The following is a 6,570-nucleotide window of genomic DNA, read 5'->3' as shown; positions in this document are numbered from 1 at the left end:
CTAAAGCCTTTTTTTCCAAGCATCCCCTTCAGTGTAGTACTGATGGAGGGGCTGGCTGCCTTGAGGGAGATGTGTTTAGGAAGATGTTTGGCTGATGGTGGTGGGGAGGGTTGGTAATTAGATTTTTTGATCAACAAACCCAGGCAGGCAGACAAGCTTCCTTGCAGCAGCTTTAAAATAGCTTTCTCCTGCTCTGCAGCGTACAGGCATGCTAGAATAAATAGCTGGCAGCCCTGGGTTGTTCCAGACCTTGCCTTTATTTAGCTCTCAGTCTTCTGGGAAGCTTCCTCCCACCCACGGCGCTTGGCTGGAGCCTGCAGGGTGGCAGGCTCCTTCCAGCCACTGCCACCCCCCTGGGGACAATGGCCTTGCCTCTCCCTGCGCTTGCAGGAGTGAGGATGGGAGCCTGGTTGTGCACTGGTGGGAGTCCCTGACCTTGGTTTGGGGGGATCCCCATGGCCATATTCCTCCATAGGTACCTTGGCTGTGGGTGTTTCATTGCCCCTGCAGCAGCTGGGCTGAGCAGGGGCTGGAGGAAATGGATGCACACATAGAAATAGGGGGTTGCCCCTATACAGGAAAAACGAGAAGGGCAGGGAAGCCTCCAGCCCACATCCTGGGGGTGTGCATAGGACCCCCTCACTCAGGCCAGCTGCAAACGCAAGAGCTGGGAGCAAACCCCCTTTTGTGTGAGCTGTGCAGGGTGGAGGCCAAAGAGAGGAGCCCTGTGAGGGACCAGCGTGGCAGCACAGCTTCAGCACGGCCACCACTGCAAACCTGCAGCTGCAGAGCCGAGGTTTCCTCTCCAGCATCCCACGCCTGCGGGGGAGAGCGCTCTCTGCTCAGGCTGGAAAATCATTCAGCCTTCTGCGCTGCAAAATCCTCGAGCTCTCCTGCAGAGTGCACAAAAAAACCCAACCACCAAAACAGGGTCTTTTCTCCTAATTCTTTTCCCCCTTCATCTCCATATGGCACAATAAATGTGCCCGGGATGGCCAGGGCTGGCAGCTAGAGCCATGCATGTCCCAGGACACATGGGACTGCAGGGTGTCCCTGCCCATACCTCTGATGAAGCCTCAGTATGGCTTCCAAGGCTCCTCTAGCACCAGGTAGCTGGTTTTAGGTTAAGAGTTTCCAGTTGCAGCAATTTTCTTCCCCTTTAGGGTTACTAATTTCCTCCTGGCAGCAGGTGTGTTGGGAGGCAGTGCGGGGTGTCATTGGTCACACCAGAGCTTCTTGCTGATGCTCCATGGATCTTGGGTTGGCCTCTCTTCCCCCTCAGAGGGAAAGGTGCTGCCCCAGCACCGGGCACAGCCAGAGGGTCCTGTTGGCCCCCGCAAGCCCCTGGGTTTGCTGCTCTGGGCACAGTTCCCATGGGAAGGGCAAGGTGTCCCTGGATATTTATTCTTCCCTTGGGTGAGCAGTAGGACAATATTGACTGTTATTTGAGAAGGGCTCTTGGTAGACAAGAGTTGAGAGGAAAAGTTAACAGGAGCGGCAGGGTCACGGAGGATTAACTGTGGCGCTCAGGCAGCTGCCCTTAGTAAATCCTGCTGCGGAGGGCTTCCCCAAAAAACCCTTTCCTCTGAAAGACTCCCACATACACAGCCAAGAGCTCTGGCAGCCCTCGCTCCTCTCCTACCATCAGTACCTATAGCTCAGCCCCATGGCAACTTCTGCTGTGCTGTTGTCTGCCCTCAGCATCTTACCTCCCACCGTCCCGGCTGCTGCCTTTGCCCGCCCTGCCTGCACGCCCAGCACCCTGCTGTGCCCCAGCTGCACCCACCAGAGCAAGAAGCCTCGGTGATGCCCAGGGCCGCAGGCACCGGTCCATGTCATGGCTCCCAGGCTCTCCAGCACTGCTGATGGTGCTGCGTGCCTGCCGAATTGCTTTTGGGTAAGAAAACAGCAAAAAGGGGAAAAAAGAATAACTCATCTGGTATCATCTGGGTGAAGCAAGAGCAAACCGGTCCCTGTGAGCAGCTGGGACTCGGGCTGGTCCTTTACCCCCATTGACACGGCGGGTGTCACCCCTTCCAGTGGGACACAGGACGAGTAGGTGGGTGGTTAGGCCATGATGGCTGAACCAAACAGGCAGAGCTGGTCAGACAGGGATAGCTATGGGGTACCTGGACATCCAGTTGAGAAATCTACTCCTTCAGTCTCTGGAGTTACAGGGACAGCAGGCAGAAGGGCAGCTTCCGAAGGCCACGAAAGCGGTGGCACTTTTGGGATGCTCTTGCACAACCACCTGCGTCACTGGGACTGCCCGCTCACCGGTGTGGCGGGTTCCCAACAAGCAGGAATGCTCGTTGGGCCTAAACGAGTGAGTCACCTTGTGATAAGTGCCTTGCTCTGGGCACAATGTGAGCCACAGCGGTGCCCTGCGATCCGCTGGTGGGACCAGGAGGTGTCGGGGACAGGCAGTGCTACCCTGGGACAATCAGAGTAAACCCTGCTGGCCTCAGAGCAGTCTGTGCAGCCACGTCTCAGCCCTGCAGCAGTTGGCGTTTGCCCGTAGGACAGGCTGGTGACCCGGGATGGGGGGTGATGCAGCCAACCTTGCGGTGCCCAGAAATCACTCCCAGGCACCCAGGCTCTTGCCTCTCCGCTCTCATCCCGGCACTGCTCCCCCTCCAACTGCATTCAAGCAGCGAATTGTGTTGGTCTGGGACCCGTCACTGTGTACATGTATGCTGGGGACTTTGTTGTCACTAACAGTGTCTCCAGCCCATGACTGAGACCTGATCCCTGAGCCTGAGCCGAGACCTTCATTTGACAAAGCAAATTCATTCATAATTCAGAGCTGTTTCTGTAGCTGGAAACTTTTTCACTGAAGGGCCTGGAGACGCCACGGCCCCAGCAGCCAGCCCTGGGGCAGAGCAGAGACAGAACACACTGTCTTTAATGCAGCTGATTTCAGTTGGGGTTTGGAGCCCATATAGTGGGGTGTTGATGGAGCCAGGGCCAGGCTTTACACCAGCCAGAGGGTGAGTAACTCTGTGGGCACCCAGCATGGGTGGCCCTTGGAGGTCTCTGCCTGCAGAAGCAGGGGGTTACCTGAAGGCAGATCAGCTTTTGGCCTAAGCAGGTCCGTGCCAAGCTGCTCTGTTTGCTCCACTGCCAGAGGTGTTTATCCCCACGTGCTCTGCAGAAGCTGGAGCTGCACCCCCAGCTACAGAGCCACGCACAGGGTGGCCGTATCTGCTGCCTCCTGGCCAAACCTCTAGTAGTCAGATGATCCCATACCCTGGGATGAGGCAAAAGAGAAAAGTAGTCCGATGATCCCATACCCTGGGATGAGGCAAAAGAGAAAAGTTGCAGAGATGCAGCTCAGCCTCAAATCGATCCGAGAAGACACAGAGGAGGGCAGCCTCCTCCCAGCTGCCAGTGGCAGGAGCTGGTTTCAACAGGCTGCAAATAAGGCAGGTGCTCCAGTGCAACCCAAAACAGGTGCTGAGTGGCGGAGCTGGGGAGAGCAATTAGTGCTTCCACCTTAACGAGGAGCTGTGCCCGCTGGTCCCATCCTGCCCACAGGGAAGATGGGCGGTGGGGCAGAGCTCCACAGGAGCCGGACCTTGTCCCGTCGCCCCAAGCCAGCCACTCCGGGGCAGGATGCTGATGGGGCTGAGGGCTCCGGGGCAGGCAGAGGTGGGTGCGGGCGGGGGTCAGGCCCCCAGGGAGACCCAGAGATGCTCAGAGGAGGGCTCAGGAGGTGCTCCGCAAACAGTTGAGCCCACCGACCCTCTCCGGGGGTGCCAGAAGCCCACGGCTGAACTACTAAGAGAGGGGCGGCCGCGTCGGGCCCTGGGAGGAGCGGAGAGCCCCGACCCCGCCACCTCCAAGCTGGGAGCACGAGGGGGACCGTGCTCGGTGAGGGACGGGGGGATGCTCCCGCGGTGCGGGTCGGTGCGGGGCCCGGCGGCGGAGCGCGGTCCCAAAGCCCCACCTGGCGGCGGGCGGCGGCAGGAGCCAGCCCGGCCCCGGGGCTGGGGCCACCCCAACCCCGCGTCCCCCCCGCTTCCTTAGGCATGGCTGCTGGGGGCACCCACGCGTGTTTCCCCACCGACACACGCGAGAAAAGCGGCCGCAGCCCGCCCCGTGCCTGGCGGCCCCGCTCCCTACAGCCGCGGGAGCGGGGCTGGCCCCGGCTCCCAGCCGGCTTCCCCCGCAGCAGCCGTGCCGGGTCCCGCCCGGTGCCAGCCCCGTGCTGGGCTCGTACCGAGGCTTTGCCGGTTCCGGGCTGGAGCTGCGTGGTGGGGAGTGAGGTCGAAAGGAGGAAAGCGGAGAGAGCCCATGGAGAGAGCCTTCAAGGGTGCGAGGGGCTGGGACGGGGCTGGGGGCAGCCTGGCAAGGAGGGACGGAAGGGAAGGGAAGGTGCCAAAGGGAATTTTTCCATTCCCAGGAGCAAAAGTTTTCAGCCCAGCGTCCTCGAAGTTTGCTGATCAGGTCAATGATGTGAGGTGGACAAAATAAAAAAATAGCTTGGGGCAAAACTGGATCCAATTCCGGCAAGAGGGCCAGAAATTCCAGGTTTTCAGGGATATTTAATAATGCAGAGTGAAAGCCAAGTGCGAGTCTTAACTGCCCAGGGAAGCTGAGCAGCTGTTGCCTTTTACTTCCTTGGTGTGAGATAAAGTCTGGCCTTGAAGATGCTCCCAGACATTCTTGTGAGACTTCCCTGATTTTCTCAGGGTGAGCTATCCCTGCTCTTGCAGCTGTCACTTGCTACCAAGAAGAAATAATTGTAACTGTTTTTCAGGTGCTTAACTGCTTTCTTATGCATGACGCCTAGCCATGAGAATGTCCTGTGAGGATCTCCCTTTTCAATGCCCCTCCACTGAGCAGAACTGGGCCTGCTGCAGATTTTCTTGTCCCATGACCAAAACCATGGAAAGCTCTCAGCTGAGGAGAAACATTTGTCCTCAAACTCAGATATGATGTTTCATGTTCATGCTATTTTTCCCTTCTGTGTAATCCTTTTCTCTATTAATATTTATCAACATAACATTTTTCTTCTTTTAAACATGTCAACGCTTTACTTTAAAGAAAAAAAAAAGTAGAATAAAATTTTTTAAAGCTTGGACATTTTTCAGCTCCCTTTTTCTTTCTTCCCTGCCAGTTTTGGCCCAAATTGCAGTCTGATTTTAATTAAACATATTATTCTGTAGAAACATCAGATAAACGTACTGAAATGGAGTTAGCTGTAATGCTGTCAGCCTCCTGAAACGGAGACCTGCAAGGTCTTTGTTGTGCCAGGAGATGGATACAGGGAGATGAAGCCACTTCTCCTTCACAGGGGTGGGCTTAGAAACCCAAGTGCTCTCGCGGCTGCTTTTGCAGTGAGGTGCTTTTCCACCTCTCCCAGCACCACAGCTCTCCCACGGGGGCTCAGCGGGGCTGGATCCCCCTGCCCTGCTCATCGCACTGGCCTTTCACAGCTGCCTGCCTTTGTGTCCCTTCCTCCGACTTTTGGGGGAGAGCAGCATCCTGCTGGATGCCTCCAGGAATCACCATTGCACCCCTGGCTCTGAAATCCCCGGCAGCGATCTGGCCAAGCCTAGAAAGGAACCGAAGTTCCCTGTGGTCTGATATTTTGTTTGGATAAACCATTTGGCTTTTGGAGGGAGAGAGTGGAGAGCTGGGTCCTCCATGGCCATACAGGCTCTGCAGAGGGTGAGTCGTGTTTAAAACGGTCCAGCTGTCTGCCTGCACAGGAGGAGGTTGGGATGTGGGTTGGGACAATTTGGGAAGGCATTTGGAAAAGGAGGCAGGTGCTTCTATATATTCCATGAGTCTATCTTGAGAGTTTTTTTTCCCCCTGTGGGAAGCTTGCAGGGAATAAAGCGTCTCTTGGAAAAACAAGGTGTCTTGAAGCCTTAACTCACACATCCCTGCTCCCAAGCTCTGTGCAAGCTGGTGGCAGGGGCCACTCCCCAGAAAGCGTCTCCTGCCCTGGGTCCAGGAGCACTGGGTCCCACCAGGTGCAGTTTAGGACATAGTGAGTATTTAAACTTGATGCTGGACTCCTTTCAAGTACTGCCTCCTCTTTAGACCCTGCAGTTTGTGTTTTTCTGAAGTGTATGTGAGTATCGCAAAGTCTGACAGTGGTTTATGTTGGTGGATTCCTGCTGCCTTTGTGTCTCTATCTTGTGTAAGTTAGATGATGTGAATCAGTTCTTTGGGTTTCTCATGTTCTTATTTGGTAAACTTAGGTTCATGTTTTGTGAAACTCACCCCAGGGCTCTGCCACAGTCTGTGGGTATAAATCTACTTTGAATTAATGCTCCTTGCCAACATTTTTCAAACTAGATATTGAATGAGAGAGGTTTTTAGTTAATATAAACCAAAGTTAATTTATGATGACAAAATATTGCTAGATGTGTCAGGGAAAAGACAATCTGCTGAAATGTTTGACTACAGTCAAGTTAAAAACTGGAATGCAGTTATTTGTGTAGTGGATTCCGAAGGCCCTGCTCCAGCAGGGTGAGGAGGTCGCTCGTCACCAGCCTCCTTCGCCAGCTCCCGGTTGCGTTTGAGGAGGAGGACAAGGACTGGTGTTTTCAAACA

This window comes from Tauraco erythrolophus, chromosome 18 (assembly GCF_009769465.1).
Source record: "Tauraco erythrolophus isolate bTauEry1 chromosome 18, bTauEry1.pri, whole genome shotgun sequence".
In the NCBI taxonomy this organism is placed as follows: domain Eukaryota; kingdom Metazoa; phylum Chordata; class Aves; order Musophagiformes; family Musophagidae; genus Tauraco; species Tauraco erythrolophus.
The sequence above is the reverse complement of the archived record's forward strand: the minus strand, read 5'-3'. Positions refer to the sequence as shown.